Source organism: Leptodactylus fuscus, chromosome 7 (genome assembly GCF_031893055.1).
Source record: "Leptodactylus fuscus isolate aLepFus1 chromosome 7, aLepFus1.hap2, whole genome shotgun sequence".
Lineage (NCBI taxonomy): Eukaryota > Metazoa > Chordata > Amphibia > Anura > Leptodactylidae > Leptodactylus > Leptodactylus fuscus.
Genome location: NC_134271.1, coordinates 25,013,142 through 25,031,851, shown reverse-complemented (window position 1 = coordinate 25,031,851; position 18,710 = coordinate 25,013,142). Strand labels below are relative to the sequence as shown.

General features: G+C 43.0%; 1 protein-coding gene across 1 annotated transcript in view; it reads right to left on the bottom strand.

The window, feature by feature from the left end:
• HRAS (HRas proto-oncogene, GTPase) overlaps window positions 1–15,388 on the bottom strand; it is a 40,899-nt gene extending 25,511 nt beyond the window's left edge. The window contains exons 1-2 of the mRNA XM_075281417.1: window positions 15,143–15,388; window positions 3,522–3,579 (exon numbers count right to left, since the gene is read on the bottom strand). The gene's annotated coding sequence lies outside the window, so the exon portion shown is untranslated. The remainder of the gene's footprint in view (window positions 1–3,521; window positions 3,580–15,142) is intronic.
• Between the last annotated feature and the right edge of the window lie 3,322 nt (window positions 15,389–18,710).

Here is an 18,710-nt window from a genome sequence, read left to right as displayed (position 1 = left end):
AAAGCTATTTTAATGTTCAAGACGTTCCCACAGGGGTGCACTAAACGTATCCATCTAATGTGTATTGGGCCTTCCTGACTCTCCCTAAATGGGTATATGCCAGGAGAGATAAGGATCAAGTAGGTGGTTAAGAGGGAAAAGCTGAGTTGTTTTGTATATAGTTATGTGAATTGGAACTTGATTCCAAAGTAAAAAGCAGAAAAAAATTGTGACAGGACTCCTAGGAAAGATAGTGAGAGTCCTGCTTACCCCGGCAGTCATCCGTGGGCACACAATAGTACAGGGAGAGCTGTCAATCACGGTGTGTGGGCGGAGTCATCAGGACTCTCACTGTCTCTTCCAGGAGTCCTATCAGGATTTTCACTGATTTTACTCAGAAATTCGTCCCCAAATAGTATAAACCGATATGTCAAAGAACTCAAATTCTCTGCCTTCATCATGTCTAGGGAATGCGAATTGACCGGGCAGGTTTGCTTTAAACCAAGACAGTTAAAGAGAGGGAAAGTTATGGAAAAATATTAGATCAATACATTTTCTCTACTCTGCATGCATAATGGATAACAAGATAAAAGTGCCTGATGCTATAAACGGACTATAATCAAGTTTTAGACTCATAATAGGACATATAAGGTCCTTTTTTTCCTCAATGGTATATTATTTTAAAGGGTTTTTCCAATTTGTCCCCTATGTGTTAGGATAAGGGATAAGTGCCTTGTGTGTCAAACAGTGGGGACTCATAGCAATGCTCAGAACAGGGGTCCATGAGTGCCATGGGACTGAAGTGAAGCATAAACACTATTGCCCCATTTACATGGATCACTCAGGGACCCCCATTTTTGTGATCGCTCCAGTCCTCAGTTACTTGAACACCCCTACTTAGACACCTAAAGCCGGGTTCATGTGGGGTTTTTTGGTCCACATTTTGATGCGGAATCTGCCTCAGAATCCGATCCAAAAACCCCCATGTGAACCCAGCATTACCCTGTCTATAGGATATGGGAGAAATGTTATTGGTGGGAAAATCCTTTTAAATACTTAAATTATGCACAGTGTACCGTACTATGCTAGGGGTAGAGCAGCCATATGGAAAGATATCAGTAAGAAAATATTCCTGACCCATCTACAGCTACATAGAAAATATTTTTTTTCAAGACATTGCGTTAATGGCTAATTTGGATTAAACCAATCCTATGAGCCATTTCCGTGGGAGAGAACCATCACAAACCCTCAACACTTCTTGTCGCCTCCAGCTCAAGAACATCCACCGAATCCGCTCTTTCCTCACCCCAGAAACTACTAAGATGCTCGTCCAGGCCCTCATAATCTCCCGCTTAGACTACTGCAACACCCTTCTGCATGGACTCCCGGCAAACACCCTCGCCCCCCTCCAGTCCACCTTAAACTGTGCTGCTCGCTTAATCCACCTCACCCCCCCGATCTTCATCGGCTGCTCCCCTCTGCCAGTCCCTCCACTGGTTACCCATAGCCCAGCGAATTGAGTTCAAGCTACTAACGCTAACATACAAAGCCATCCACAACCTGTCCCCTCCATATATCTCTGACCTCATCTCCCGCTACCTGCCCACACGTAACCTCAGATCCTCCAACGACCTCCTACTCCGCTCTGCCCTCATCCGCTCCTCACACAACCGTCTCCAAGATTTCTCCCGTGCTTCCCCCATACTCTGGAACTCCTTACCACGACACATAAGACTGACCCCCACAATCACAGGATTCAAGAAGACCCTGAAGACTCACCTATTCAGGAAGGCCTACAACCTCCAATAACACTATCACCGCACCCCCATCTGTACAGTCTCCCCCTCTCATTCTGTCTCTACCCCCTTCCCTCATAGATTGTAAGCCCTCGCGGGCAGGGCCCTCTACCCCACTGTGCCAGCCGATCACTGTTAGTATGATATGTACCTGTATATTTTGTGAATTGTATGTAACCCCCAAATGTAAAGCACCATGGAATTAATGGTGCTATATAAATAAACAATAATAATAATAATAATAATAATAATAATCACATGAAATATTTAGTATGAAAAACCAGGAATATGTAAATTCCCACAGACTCCCCAGTGCATTGATATTTAGATGTTCATAACATTTTATATACGTTTGGCCATACCCAGGTCTTAAGTGTATGGGGATCACCAGATTTTTGGGGAGATTAGGGTCAGGCAGTTGGATCCCAACTGTGCAATGCTTTTGTTATTAGGTAGATAAGCCATTGTAAGAAGTCTCCCCATAGACAACACCTATGGCCTGTGAGCCTGTACATATCTAGGGGAATCAGGAGGATTGCTTGCGGCCATATCACGCATACGTGTGTATTTGGGGGATTAGGAGACATAGCTTTCAGCTGAGTATTAGACCAGATTTCTAAAGTGTATGGCCATTCTTAAGATAGATGCATACAAGGTGCAAATGGCATTTTTCACAGCTGTCTTGCACCCGAGGGGCACTTGTTTTCATGGATCCCCCATATATTTCAGTGTGTCTAGAGGGATCCCTGAAATCGACCGAAAGTAGGACATGACCTAGATTATGATGTCAGTGAAAAACGGACATCATACAGCCAGTTTTCCTGTGTCATGTGAATGTACTATTTACTATAACTTCTGTATATTATTTCCACAATTAGAAATACGACTGATCCTACAGTATATACATAGAAGGTTACTATTCAGTACACCACCATTGAAGGCACCACTGCTCCTTGCATTCAATTGGTAAGAACTAATCCTAACAGCAACCCAATATCCCTGTCCACTGCCCTGATCTTGTATTCTGGAGAGGTCAACACCTTAGATAACTGCTGGGACCCCCAGCGACTACAAGCTCCCCCGAGTGAATGAAGCAGTGGTGTGCATGCTTGGCCAACACTCCATTTAGTTCTATGAGACTACTGGGAGTTGCCGTCCCATAGAAGTATATGGAGTGGTGGCCACAAATGCACACTGTCACTTCACCAGTTCACATGGAGCATTCAGACGAACTTTTGTGCCTCTGTTCTCATTATCAGTGTGAATCCCAGTGTTGGGACCCCAGGAATCATTTTACCTTCTACCTTGTGGATATGGGATAAATGTTATTTATAAGAAAGCCCCATAATAACACTGAAAACCTATTGCACTAGTCTCATTACTAAATGCAACAGAGGAAAACAATGGCAGAAGGTCACTTTAGGGTACGTTCACACAGTCAAATTTTGCAGTGCTTTCCATTGGCAGTACGATCTGGTCAATGTAAAACACTGTTATTTGGCGGTATTATTTATATAATCATTCCTAAATAAAATGGGTGGTCTCAATATGTATTGGCAAGTGGCCAGTATAGACCTTGATCGGCCGATCACCTCAGGGTCACCATCTAACCAATACCTAAAACTGCAAAACAGCATAGCGTAATGAACCTCTATAAGAACAGTAATCTTGTAATAATCTGACTAGATCAGGATCAACAAATATCTTGATCATTCAATGGACTCGCACCAAGTTCTGTGTACTCACCCTTCCCGAAATGCCAATTAAGTTTCTCCACAAGGCCACAATGTGCAGTGCCGATCACCTATAATAAAATAAAAAATGTATATATAAAATTTGCAAATAATTAAAGGCAGTGAGGATATGTCAATGAATACTAGGTTCACATCTAGAGTCGGAGACTATGTCAAAAATTGCAGACAAAATAGAGAATTGCACTGAGCTATTAAGTCTGTTAAAACTATGGACACCATTATGGAAACCTGGACATGATGAGAGCTGTAGTTTTGCAGCAACTGAAGGTCCACAGGTTGGAAGAGATCACTGGAGAGGTACTAGGGGTTGTGCCACCAGAACCACCAATTTCAATGCACCTTTTTAGGGTTATGTAAAGGGAGCTTAAATACGGATGACCTATTGTCAATGTCAGATCGGTGAGGGTCTGACACCCACCGCCCCATAGACCAGTTGTTCGAAGAGATTGTATTGTTGGAACAAGAGCTGTGGCATAGCGCCCTACATTGTATAGTAGCCATGCTTGGCATACAGCTCAGTCTCCTTCACTTGAATGGGACTGAGCTTCAAACAGGTCATGTGACCGACAAACGTGGCGTCCCAGAAAACTCCTTCCTATGGCTCCACCAAGACATTCTAGAATCATATAATGAAACAATACAACACTATAAGATATACATTTCACCCTTCTTACGGTAAAGGAAGTCAACTCCCTGTATATGTGTTGTCTGGATTGCTTGCTCCTCAGTACTTATGTGACTGTATGAAGGTATATATATATAGAACATGCATTAGTATCCGTGTGTAGGCCACACGTGTATCAATGTCTCCAGAGTGTGTGATGGGAAGTGTAGCTGGGAAGCCCATTCCTTCCTCCCAGCCCCTCCTATTATTCCCAAGTGACTTCTTGTGTTTCCTGAGGTGGGCAGCCTTAACCCTTTCACTCATAAGTAGGGGCGATGCACAACAATTAAGCAATAGTAGGACTCATACCTCAGTCGAGCATCAGCCCTGTCAATTGTCTTCTTGAGATGTGTATCTTACCATTGTATTATGAGCAATACTCGGCAAAAAATAAGGTCAATGCACATAACACAAGCCTATATAACTCTATGCAATGTACAGTATATATATATATATATATATATATATATATATATATATATATATATATATGGATTCTGAGTTATTTCTGCACAGTTCTGTGTGTGCTTAGCTGCTTTATCAATGCACTGAATATATACATGTTCATATATGTGAATGTATTACATGACAGAATTGTAAAGCCAAAAATTCAGCACAGGAATCAAGCAACTAGGCTAGGTTTGCAAATGCGTTGGGTCAGATTCCATCAAAAATCATTTCTCTCCTTCGTTTTCGGTATAAAACACCTGGCGGACTCCATTTTAGTCTATGGCGTCCAAGGATAACAGCTTACATAGCAGATGGGCGCTCCATCTTTCGGGTCCCGAATCCAAACGACGGAGAGACAAACGCTAGTGTGAACCTATCGCTACAGTCATCTTGCCTGATTCCTCCATACATGTACATGCTCGGCCGAGTGTACGTGCTGGAACGCTGTCCTATTGAAATCTATGGGGCCACACTCAAGTACTTGACCTCACCACTACAGTTTGTGAGCAACATGGCAGTCCGGCGCTGACTTGGTAATAGTGATCTGCAGGGGTCCCGGATATTGGGATCTAATATTGATGGCTATCAGTTTTATAAACCAAATCATCCCTTTAAAGATATTGGGGCAGATTTATTAAGACTGGGGTATCGTAGGCCAGTCTTAAATAAGGCTCAAGGAGTTAGCTAATTATGAACAGGCTTCGGCCTACTGCAGTGTCTTCAAATGGCAGGGGTCCCGGTTGTCAGAACCCTACTGACCTGCAGTCGATGACCTATGCTAAGGATACGTCATCAGTTCTTGGGTCTGGAAACCTCCTTTAACACCTGAAGGAATCAGAACTAGTTACATGAAGCAGTTTGGAAACACAAGGAGTTGGCAAGTAGCAGGTTAAAGCTTCCTCCGCCAGCTTCCTTTTAGTTTGATGTCAAAAGACATTGGATATGTAACAGGGATACCAGTAAAGTCAATTGCTTAATACTTCCCCTTTCACAGCTCTTAAAGTCATTTCTCAAAACTGAACTCCACAGTTACTATGTTAGAGACCGCGCCATCATTTGTACGGTACAGTAAGACGTCTGCGGATAATGGTTATTCCATAAGATTTGAGGCCTCTGATGTAGAAATAATTCCTGTTTCGCTCCAGGCATTGGATGTACCTGCATAAGGCCTTATTCACATAAAACCTCATGTCTGGTTTTTTGGTGGACAGAAAACAATAGTCAAAAAAAAAAAAAAAAAAAATCTATTTTGACGGACATACAACCCCAACAGAAAACAATAGGTCCCCTTTTAATGAACATAAAAATATATTGCTATCTAGGTCATGTCAATCAAAAAACGGATCTGTAGATTGACTATCAGTTGTGTCGTGCCCATGATCTGTGAGAAAGTAGAGCATGTTCTATTTTTTTCACAAATCGGTCTATCAATGCACTCATTGAAGTGAATAGGTCAGTGAAAATGCAATCGCCACACGTAGCTCGCACCGATCGTGCGGTTATACACTTGGCGCAGTCACGTGACTGCGATGCACAACATTACTTTTTGAATCATCCATTTCTCATAGCTGAGAAATGGACACGGTCATGTGAATATAGCATAAGCCTACGGTCAGGTGTCACACCTCCGTCAATCGGATATCGTTGACACATCCTTAACATAGGTCATCAATATTTTTAGCGCAGAAAGTGTATATTTGAAGATATAATCATTTAACGAAGGGTTAATGGTTAACAAAAGTTAATGAAAATGAATGAATAAAAAAATAAATCTATGTCCCAGCAATATTTGGTGTGACCGCCCGTTAAAGGAAGAGTCCTGAAGTGATGAGTCCTAATCTCAACATCGTCCAGTCTGTCTGGGATGACATGAAGAGAGAGAAGGATTGGAGCAAGCCTACAACCACAGAAGATCTGTGTTTAGTTCTTCAAGATGGCGGGAACAACCTCCTTGGATAACTTATAAGACATTACTGTTACAGTCAATAATATTCATATAGTGTCCACAGTAATATATGGTGTAGTTCATGTATTGTTATCATTTTATTTGGTTTTATAAATGGGAACAATTTCCTGCAGTATGTGGGCGGACAGGGGCGTAGATATCGGGGGCGTAGAGGTAGCAAACGCTATCAGGCCCGGGAGCCTAAGGAGGACCAAAGGTCTCTACAATGTAAGACAATACCAGTAGTATAGATAGCCCCACAGTAAGTGGGGGGCCCCATTGCAAATTTTACACTGGGGCCCTGGGGCTTCAAGTTACACCTCTAATTGTGAACATATTTCTATGTCATTCAAGTATGACATGTGAATTCCTTTCTTGTAAATGTATAAATAAGTTGACAACTGGGCGCTACCGTTCAAGTTGACAATGATGCATTCACAGCGTAACAATATATAAGTGCTGACTGTGCCAGACTGTGTAGGATACAAGTTATTGACCAGTGTATTTGTAACTGCTGTCAATTTACTCATACATTTCCAGGAGGTGCAACAGAGGAGCAACATATAGCAAGCAAAAAAATAAATGCACCAGAATATCTATTTCATGGAGAGATATTCTACTGACATTGTCACATTGCTCTGGTCTATAGGTTGCTTCCGCAGTGTGTTCATATGAGATTACAGACTAGATGGCGAGGAGAAAGCTGCAGAACAAATAGGTTTGAACATGTTCAACTTTGTTCTTAAAAGCAGCAGAATTCAGCGACAAGGCAATTTGTTTGGTAAGAGTCATTAGAGACAAGTATGAAGAGCATTTACCCAGCTCATAACATTACTTAGTGCACAGTGAATGGGGAGATTTACATAAGCGCACAACAATGATCTTCATTCTTTTAACTCCCGCTAACATTAGAGACTAAAGGTGCAGGCACGTGGCGGAGCCGCATGTATGAGGCCTTACACATAGGTATAGGGCTCCTGTACAGGCTCCAGGGGTGGCTGTTTCTCTATAGCTCCTCTCAGCCAAATTGCACAAGGCCTAAGGCTACATTCACACTGAATTTGCAGCGTCTATTGTAGGCCTTGGTTAAAGGGATCTTATGATTAAAATGCAATTTTTTTGTGACTAACACGTAGGAATAGCCTTAAGAAAGGCATTTCTTCTCTTACACTTAGATGTCTTCTCCGCGCCACCGTTCCATAGAAATCCCGGTTTTCGTTGGTATGCAAATGAGTTCTCTTGCAGCACTGGGTCGTGCCCCAGCGCTCAAACAGCACTGGGATCGTCCCCAATGCTGCGAGAGAACTCTCCAGCGCCGCCTCCATCTTCCTCAGGAACGGCCTCTTCACGCGTCTTCTTCTGGCACTGGGGGTCAAACTTCTAGGCCTCGGGCTGAGCCGACTGTGCATGTCCACAGGCCACAAGAAAATGGCCGCTAATTTACGGTGTAAGCGGCCATTTTTCTTGTGGCCGCGGGCATGTGCAGTCGGCTCTTCCCAAGGCCTAAAAGTTTGACCCTCAGCGCCAGAAGAAGACGCATGAAGAGGCCGTTCCTGAAGAAGATGGAGGTGGCGCTGGAGAGTTCTCTCACAGCATTGGGGACGCCCCTAGTGCTGTTTGAGCACTGGGGCACAACCCAGTGCTGCGAGATAACTCATTTGCATACCGACGAAAATCGGGATTTCTATGGAACGGCGGCACGGAGAAGACATCTAAAGGTAGGAGCCTTTCTTAAGGCTATTCCTACGTGTTAGTCACAAAAAATTGCGTTTTAATAATAGGATCCCTTTAAGTGCTCCATTTACCTGGTGGAAGCCAAAACAAAAATAACGCCATTTTGGGCTCTGTTGGCCTGGTATACGTTGGAATACCTTTTTTTTTTTCCGGAGGGCAATCTGCAAAATAAATCATCTTTTTGGTTTACACTTTCTTAACAAGGAAACTGATGGCCCACATGCAGTAATACAGTGGCATATGTCTGCTGTATCCACCAGGAAACCCTTCCAAATGTCTCAGACCCCCATCTACATAACTCAGATCCCTCCCTTTTCTACTGAGCTGCAGGACGACAACGCTGCCGCTATACAGTGTACTAAGCCGTCTCCTGTATAGGGTCCGGCTACTGGAACAACTAATCGGTGCAGGGTCCAGGTGTCGGACCCCTACCTATTTGATACTGACAAGATCATCAGTATCAAAACAGCCTCTCGTCCTACAATACATAGAGTGAAATCTACAGTACAATGCTCAACAAATTTTACGTTCTAAACCATGGAGTTGCTAAATATGCAAAATGTGAAGGTACACCAAGATAATGACTGAGAAGAGAGTCCTGATAAGTGACAGTCACAGTTTCGAAGGCAGAAGAGCAGAGAAGTATCATTGTCACCGCTGTACTCCCACATGCTCATCAAGGAGACTGTACTGTACTACTCTCAGTATGTGTGGAAAAAACCCATCCAGCTACAAGTCTAAATGCAAGATGTCCCAAAATGCCCCATGGTCTCCAAAGTCTGGATGCCATGAAAATATCCAGGAAGCAATGTTACCCCACACACTGCCAGGTTTGCTTAAAGGAGTTTTACATTACGTCAGAGTAGGTCATCAATATGTGACTGGTGAGTGTCTGACACCCAGGACCCCCACAAATCAGCTGGTTGAAGAGACTGGCTTCTTCAAACATCCGATCACTGGGTGTCCCAGATATTGGATCACATATTGATGACTTATCCAAAGCACTTGTAAGTGTTCCCATTGCATTTTGCTCTTTTCTGCTTCTGCAATGGAATCACATACTGCGTTTTCATCTTACGCTATAGAAGTCAAAGGGAAAAAGAAAAATGCTTTGCTCACCATCACTGAGCCCCAGTCAGATATTGATGACCTAAGCAAAAGATAGGTCATTAGTATTTAACTCTTAGAAAACCCTTCAAAGGTCTTCTCTGGAACGTTTATATTGATGTCTAGCACCACCATGATCAGCTGATTGAACAGCCCATACATTCAGTTGACTGGTTGGGATACTTGGCTTTGTACAGTACATGGGCCCCTTGTTATCCATTATATTATTATAGAAAAGCATAGAACATCTCTTTATGTCTGTAACAACCTATCAATAATACAAACACAATTTTCATCCAACTTTTTCATATGGACACGCAATGGTTCCCATTATAATTAACGCGGTCCATCAGGCTCTATATGTGTCTGCTGTTGGAACGGTCTGCTTGTTCAGGTCTTCAGATGGACCAGAACAATGGATAGCCCAATGATAGAGTGAAGCTATCATGTGTAGGGAGCCTTTCAACTCTCAATAGGAGATATTTGGGTAGAGAAGGACTGGGCAACTGGATCTCACCATGGCTGATCCTTCCGTTCTCAGACATAAGCAGTGGCTTTCACTCTGCCCTTCCAGAACTTACTGTACACATTTGGTCAAGCTGAGCATGCATGTGTATAGTGGGTTGGGAGGGAAGCCTGGTAAACCATATATAAACTCTCCTTTGCTGTAGAGATACAGTGATGACATCAGCCAAAAACCTAATAATGGATCCTGTTATCTGCATAGGATAGAAAGGAAGACCTGTGGGGCTGCATCTGATGCTCTCTATAGCAATGCCTGACCACCCCACTGCTAATAAGCATGCAAAACGGTATAAAGCCATTTTACTACATGCAGTCACCATTACATCCAAGGTTTACGTTGTCTGGCTAGTATTGATTCCATTATGGAGCATTTACCAAATGCATCATGTGAAATGAATGAGACCTACAGTGTAATATCACTACGTAGCAGAATACATCCATGACCTGGGTTGAAAGAAAAACCATATGATTATTAAATCAGTGACTAAAGTAGGATTTCTACCAGTAGAAGGGTTATTCCCAACTTGATAATAATATGCCAAAATAGGAATAACCGTCCACAAGTCCTGACTACCAGGATGGCACACAAAGAAACAAGTAACGCACAGCTATGCTGTCTCTGTAACTCCCACATAGGTAAATAGGAGCTGTGAGAAGGTGACAGCAAGGGTGCTAGAATCTCGCTATATCTCTCCCAGGTTTTTAACCTATGTGTGGTCCAGGGCAGGTCTTGACTAGGCCTCAGCTCCAGGTGTGAGTCCTTGGGCCAGAAAAAAGCTGCAGATTCTGCACTCCAATACAGATCCAGTAAGTGAGAGGAGGCGTCTGGGTCTGTCCTGTAACCGTGAGGCCAGGGAGACAATATCATGCTTGTTTGTATGGCTGTTAGTAAGCCACACTTATAGTTAGGTTATCATTTCTGTTTAGTTAGTTGCTCAGACGAGCAGGATATTGTTTTGTTTTTGCCTGAAGTCAAGGCTGTATTTTATTTTCTATTTTTGTGCCTGAAGTCAAGGTTTATTTATTTTCCTGTTTTTTTCTAAATAAACCTGTTTGCTGTATATTTTGTATCCCTGTCTTTGACTGTTTGGGTCCGCACTTGTGCTTCTACCGCGCTAACTCCTACAGAGCCTATGGAACAGTACAGCAGAGCAGTGTCTCTTACTTGTTTCTGTACATCTGGCATTGGTGGTTGGGACCGATCAGCGGTTTTTCCCGCAGTTCTTTTTGACTGCGGCCCGCTATGTGGGCATTAGCCTTAAAGGGTTTTATCCAGAATTTATAACTGATCATCTATTCTTCAGATAGGTCATCAATTAAAGTTCAGCAGGGGTCCGACACCCTGGTCCCCCAGATGATCAACTGTTTCAAGAAGCTGCAGCTTTTGAGGGAGCACTACTGCCTCTTCACTACTGCTTTGCATTGCAACTCAGTCCATTCACTTGAATAGGACTAAGCTTATAACAGACCATGTGACGACGAAACGTGACATCACATGGTCTGGGAACCCGAAGCTGTGTACAGGAAATGACACTGCGAGCAGGTGTTGGATCCCAAGGATCGCCCATTTATGACCTAAGAATAGAGGTCAATTTAGTAAACAATCCTGTATAACCCCTGTAATATCTTATGGGGTTCATCCAATTTCCAGTCCAACCTTCATTTCTGTAAAATGCCCACCATGTTCTCAGACTACTCCATGTATGCTGTTCTTCGGTGGTCTGAGACGATCCTCCTTGCTTCATCGTAGACCAAAGGGGAGTGTCCCAGACTACCACGGCACAGTGTACACATCACAATCTAAAAGGATAACAACGTTACCAAAAAGATTAAAGAGCGGGGCACTGGCTTGTGTCATGCATTTATTGTGACGTTTTTATAGTCATCTGGAGAGCCGCTTTAACTAGCAATTCTTCAGTAAAATGGAAGAATGAATAAAGCATAGCGAGGAGCCTGTGGTAAGAAATTCCTGAGATATAATAAGTAACAGCCATGTAACAGTTTTTATGAGATATTTCACATTTCTCTATTCCTAGAAATCTATTAGCACTTCAGCTCTTCAGTGTTAAGATGAGTCCATGAGCCAAATGGTTGTGACAATGAAGATCTCCAGTATTCACTGCCGACACCTAACACATCGGTGTAACACCAATTAATGAGCAATCCTGGATCCCTCCAAAAATACCCCCCTCATGTTCACATTTTACCTCTCTATGTATCCTTTATTACATTGCCTTTCAGACTGCGTATAGAAGTTGCAAGTCATCATTTTGTAACTTACGCTGAACTTATAGGATGGGACAACAGGAAAGATATGTTTTAAGGGCTATGTACCAAGGACAAGAAGAGGATTCCCCAGGATTCGTCGAGGGACCACGCTTAAACAAGGTGGTTGAATCAGTGGAAAATCTTTATTCGAGTTGCAACACAGATTATGTTTTAAGGGCTGGCCTACTACAGTACACTAGGCTAAGGATACGCAGCGATTTTGGCCAGACTCCCGCAGCACGATCAAAGATTGCACTGTCACCCTGTGACTCCTCCAGTTATTTTAGTACCATTGCTACCAAGCAATGTTCAACTTTTTTTACAACTAAAAGTGGCGATCACAAAAACCTCAGGGTCGAAATGCAAGTGCATTCACCTGAAGAGTCATGACCAAAGTCAATAGGTAGCCCTAGCCTTAGACCCAGGGGTCTGGCAGAGAATATCCTAAATTGGAGTCAATTAGTTAAGTGGTGTTCAAACATTTTTATTTTTTTTTTAATGTAGATTGTGAGCCCCACATAGAGCTCACAATGTACACTTTTCCCTATCAGTATGTCTTTGGAGTATGGGATGGAAATCCATGCAAACACGGTGAGAACATACAAACTCCTTGCAGATGGTTTTTTGCCCTTGGCGGGATTTGAACACCAGGACTCGAGTGCTGCAAGGCTGCAGTGCTAACCACTGAGCCACCGTGTGCCCGTAGTGGCGTTCAAACTTGCACCCCTGTCTGCCCTTTGGGTTTCCGTCGGAATCCCTGGAAAAACTGCAGAGGGGATGGCTTACCCGCAGTCAGTTTAAAAACCCATTCATTTGAATGGGTTCTTAAAGCAATCCGCTGGTGTCCATATGCAGCCTCTCTGCGGTGAAACAGGTTTTTTTTGCACAGACACAAAGTCCTGCATGTCCGACTCCATTTGGGTTGGAAAACCCCTTTCAAGAGATTGTCCCATAAAGGTAATTTAAAATCCATCTATAATATAAGTGATCAATGCCTGATCAATGGAGGGCCCACTGATCAATAAAATGGGGATCCGCTTGACCACTAGAGTTTGAATGGAACAGTGGTCACATAGTCACCCTAACATTCCTCTCAATTTCTATGGGGTTAAACAAGTACCGATCAAAGTCTTATATCATTGATCACATGTTGCATCCCGAACAATGAACTATGTAAACGAGCCTTAAAGGGGTTGTCTAGGTTAAAAAAAAAAAAAACTAAATAAAAGAATAAATATTTACCTGTCCATTCCTCCGCCGATCTAGCACTGGCTCTCTGATGGTTCCCTCTGTTTACATGGAGATAACACGTGACCACCACTACCAGTCCTGTGCCCTAATATTAGCATTGTAGCTGACTGATGGAGCCATGATGCCAGTATTAGGACATGACCAGGGGAATGGACAGTCAAGATGCAAAAAGTATGACAGAAGAGACCATGTCTGCATCAGTTACATACGGACGTTGTTGTGATTCCGCCAATAGGAAATGCAAGTCGCCAAAAAACAGATTTCAAATAACCCATCCAGTATCTGCTGTCAATATCAGCAACAGTGTCTAGAGGAAATATAATTAATTCAGCTTATAGTTATAGGGTAGAACATTCTAAAACATTGCCCGGAAGTTTGGTGTTTGGTTAAGTTTCTTCTCTATGCGAAAAGTAATAACGGGGGGCATCGAGCATAAGAAAGGATAAGGTAGTAAATAGTTAAATATATATATACATATGTATTGGTGTAGGAATAGAGTGACAACCATCAAGGCCAACATTTCAGCTCCTACAAGGATTGTCAATCTGCTTTCCAAGACTCCTGATTGGCAAAAACCATTAGTGACACACTTTCCCTCCACTCCCCATATTACTACATATCTAGTCAACTCTGTATTTCAGGAATCCAGTTAAGCTGAATGACAATCCACGTGGGTGGCAACACGGATTGTCATCAAGCTTCTTCAAAAACATATGTAGGGCCATGTTCACATCTACATCGGAACCTCCGTTTCAAGGTTTCCGCGCAGAGTTTTTCCGAAATCCCCCACGAAAATGTCCTACAATCCTGACTTCTTCATCCAGTGAGGTCTGTGAAATCATAGTCAATGGGGTCCCTCGGGATCCCTTGTCCTCCATCACTAAATGGACCATTTTTTCAGTTCTTCTGGTCCTATGAAGGACCGGAGGGATGAAGGGAAGGATGCAGATGTGAACGCGCCCTAACCAAGAAAACCTTGATGGGAGAGATCAGTGAAAGATCCCCCCCCCCCAATTTAGGTGAAATATTGTTTAGCAATTGTTGATAGGATTCTTATCTTACTTCTGCTATCTTCATTTGGACATTTCAGATGAATATAAGGGAATTGCAAAGGTACCTGGCAGAACAGGTCAACAAGTTATAGACTGGTGGGTGAAATATCCATCGCTAGTCATCTGATGGGTGATCGTATATATACAGTATACACAAACATAATATATGGAAATCATTGGTTTAGGAAATATATAGACATTGGTTCAGGCATCCCTATATTATACGTAAATTGGGGTAACATCAGGGCATTGGATGTATATTAACATTGAAGCACATTCCATAGGAGTCAATATATAGCAATTCTATGGGGGTAATACATGAGCACATATGGGGCGGGGGTAAGGGGGCTATATCTCTTCCAAAACCCACAACGCCCATGCACTTTCATTATGAGAGACAGCTAGTAAGGTCACACTAGGACTGTATGAGCTCATTCATGCAGATCTGCTGTCTAGAGGTGCAGTACCCAGCTGATACATCCCTATACATCCCTATACATTGTATCACACAATGTAAACAACTAAATATTATCATCGCAACACAATTGCCATTTATCAGCAGCCCCCATCCAGATGATCTCAGGCGCCCACAGCAGCCACAGATGTCAGCCACTCACCAGAGGTTTCTTGCAGGGACCCCACCAAATAGAGGAGAAGCATCCAGCTCTTGGCACAGGGGATCTGCCTTGAAAAGTTTCAGCAATGCAAAAGTGGTATGTCCACAGCAGTCAGCAGGATCTCTTATCCCACCCTGTGAGATCCCATGTGAAGAGGGCTGCAGATGAATGGGGAATCTGGGCGTTGCTGTCTATGCAGCTGCTGCAGCATTGACTGCTCTCTGCTCTGGAACAATGTGTGCTGCCCACGCCCAGGGAGCTGCTGGATGAGCCGCCCATTGGGGGGAGGCTATCATCAGGTGCATCAGAGCTGGTATTGGGTGAGGGGGTGGATAAGTACAGGAAGACCCCGCCTGCCTCAAGCTAATGATATTTAGTGAGCAGGAGCCTGCTGCATCCTGGTGACAACTGCAGGGTAGAGAGCAAGGCTAAATAGCTGAGGGTCTGCAAGCAGATCATGAAAGAGCAGGCTATAGACAAGGTATGCTGTAGTAAGCAGTGCTCAGGGTAGGGGGTAGGCTGTAACCTAGGAATGGTCCTAGTCATCTGAACGAAAGAGGCTATAAATAAGAAGCATGTACTCAGGGTAGGGAGCAGACTGTAAACAGTGTAAGGTGCAGGCTATAAATAAGGTGATGGAGCAGGTTGTGGTCAGGGTAGGGAGCAGTCTGTAAACAGTGTAAGATGATGAAGCAGGCTGTAGTCAGGGTAGGGAGCAGTTTGTAAACAAGGTATGGTCCTAGTCATCTGAAGGAAAGAGACTATAAATAAGAAGCATGTAGTCAGGGTAGGGAGCAGACTATAAACAGTGTAAGGTGCAGGCTATAATTAAGGTAATGGAGCAGGCTGTAGTCAGGGTAGGGAGCAGTCTGTAAACAAGGTATGGTTCTAGTCAATTGAAGGAGGCAGGCTACAAATAAATCTGTACTCAGTTTAGGGAGTAGACTGTAAACAATATAAGAAAGGGATGGAGTGAGATGTAGTCAGTGTAGGGAGCAGACTGTAACCAATGTAAGGTGCAGGCTATAAATAAGGTGATGGAGCAGGTTGTAGTCAGGGTAGGGAGCAGTCTGTAAACAAGGTATGGTCCTAGTCATCTGAAGGAGGCAGGCTACAAATAAGAAGCCTGAACTCAGGGTAGGGAGCAGACTGCAAACAATATAAGAAAGGAATGAAGTAAGATGTAGTCCGTGTAGGGAGCAGACTGTAACCAATGTAAGGTGAAGGCTATAAAGGTGATGGAGCAGGTTGTAGTCAGGGTAGGGAGAAGTCTGTAAACAAGGTATGGTCCTAGTCATTTGAAAGAGGCAGGCTATAAATAAGAAGCCTGTACTCAGTGTAGGGAGCAGACTGTAAACAATGTAAGATGAAGGTTATAAATAAGGTGATGGAGCAGGTTGTAAACAAGGTATGGTCCTAGTCATCTGAAGGAGGCAGGTTATAAATAAGGAAATGAAGTAGCCTGTACTCGGGGTAGGGAGCATACTGTTAATAATGTGAGAAAGAGATGGAGTAAGATGTAGGGAGCATGCTGTAAACAATGTAAGAAAGGGATGGAGTAGGATGTAGTTAGTGTAGGGAGCAGACTGTAAACAATCTAAGGTGCAGCCTATTAATAATGGAGATGAAGCGTGCCATACCCAGGGTAGGGAGCAGACTGTAAACAATTGAAAAAAGGATGGACTAGGCTATAAAAAAAATGTAAGGTACAGACTATAAATAAAAAAAGGGATGGAGTCATGGTAGAGAGAAGAATATAAGCAAGGTACGGTCCTAGTCATCTGAATGGTGCAGGCTATAAATGAGAAGGGAATGGAGTAGGATGTACTTGCTGTAGGGAACAGGCAATGAATAAAGTATGGTGCATGCTAAAAGTAAGAGGAGACTGGAGTAGACTATACTCTGCAGGGAGCAAACTATAAATAATACAGGCTATAAATACTAAGGGATGGTGTATACAGTAATGAGGGTAGGGAGCAGTCTATTAGTAATGCATGGTGCAACCTATAAATTTACGGGGTAGGCTGTAAATAAGAAGGGACTAAAGCAGACTGTTAGAGGCAGACTACAAGTAAGAAGGGACTGAGGTAGACAGTGATGAAGGTAGGGAGCGAGCTATAAACAATATATGGTGCAGGCTATAAACGATATATGGTGCAGGCTATAAATAATTGGGCCTTAGACTAGATGTAATCAAATTAGGGAGCAGGTTATCGCGAAGAGGTAGAAATAGCCTATCATTTAGTTAAGGGGCAGGATATAACAGGGTATAGTGCAGGGTATAAGCGCCGAGAGCAGGCTGGACTCAGGGTAGGGAGCAGATTATACGTAAGAAGAGAATGGAGCAAACTAGATGCTGTGTATGGAGTGATTTATGTCACTGTTCTATTCATCTGAATGGCAATTTCAGAAATCCATAAGCATGCCCCATTTATATGAATGGGACTTATTTTCAGTCAAAAAGGCTTACTATAAATAGAGGATGGAGCAAGCGGCGAGCAGAGTAGGACGGGATACACTATTAGCAAGGTATTCAGCACATGAAGGCTAAGTTCACATCTGCATTGGAGGCTCAGTCACCAATCCATTAAAATTTGCAGATAAAAGGACATAAGGATACCATTATATTCAGGGGGATCTTTTGGGTATTGGTGTTATTTCAGTCTGTAGCCGCTATTTTCTTTGTTCTGCTTCTATAATGGACCTGAACAATGGAAGTTGCAGTGCCAATATGAACATACCCTAAGCAAGATCTCTTCACATTGCCATAAAGATGAAGGGCTTTTCTGGAGGAATTTTTTTTTTTTTTTTTAAAAAGGACCATAATGGGTAAAATAAATGAAATGAGCATTTTTTGACTTGCTGGTTGTAGCTGCTTAGTCTGCTCAGCCAATCATTGAGCTCATTGGGGGATGTCAGATACTGATCTGATATTGATGGAAACCCCCATTGAAGCTGAGGCCTCACGTTGCAGAAAAGCTGTTTTTTTTCCGGCAAATGTTGCTGGGTTAAAGAGGTTAAAAGAAGTTCTTATAATTCTCCCTTTCTAATAGCTTTGGCTAAAAAAACAAACAAAAAAACGCAGCATAATCTGCAACAAATAAATGCTGCTTTTCCGTAATGTGTAGTCTCATCCTTAAGGAGGTCGCTATAGTGACTGCATGCAGAAAGATATGCAAAAGGTGGGGTTTCTGGATGCTCTTAGATGCGCCCTGTGTATATGCTGTATATAAGGAAGATATTGAGCAGGGTAATGTAATATAGTAGCTCAGGTTGTTGCCTAGTCTGGAGCATACAATGGGCAGTGTATAGAGTAGGTTGCAAGCAGGCTGCATGTGTGTAAGAGTATTAGAAGGTGGTTGGGGATTCCTCTTTAAAGGGGCTCTATCATTTGGAAATGGTGCTTTTACATGGTGATATGCCTGAATAGCCTTTAAAGGGATCCTATCATTAAAACTCATTTTTTTCTGGGTACCACTTACGAATAGCTTTAAGAAGGGCTATTCTTCTCCTACCTTTAGATGTCTTCTCCAGACCGCCGTTTGGTATATATTCTGGTTTTCGGTGG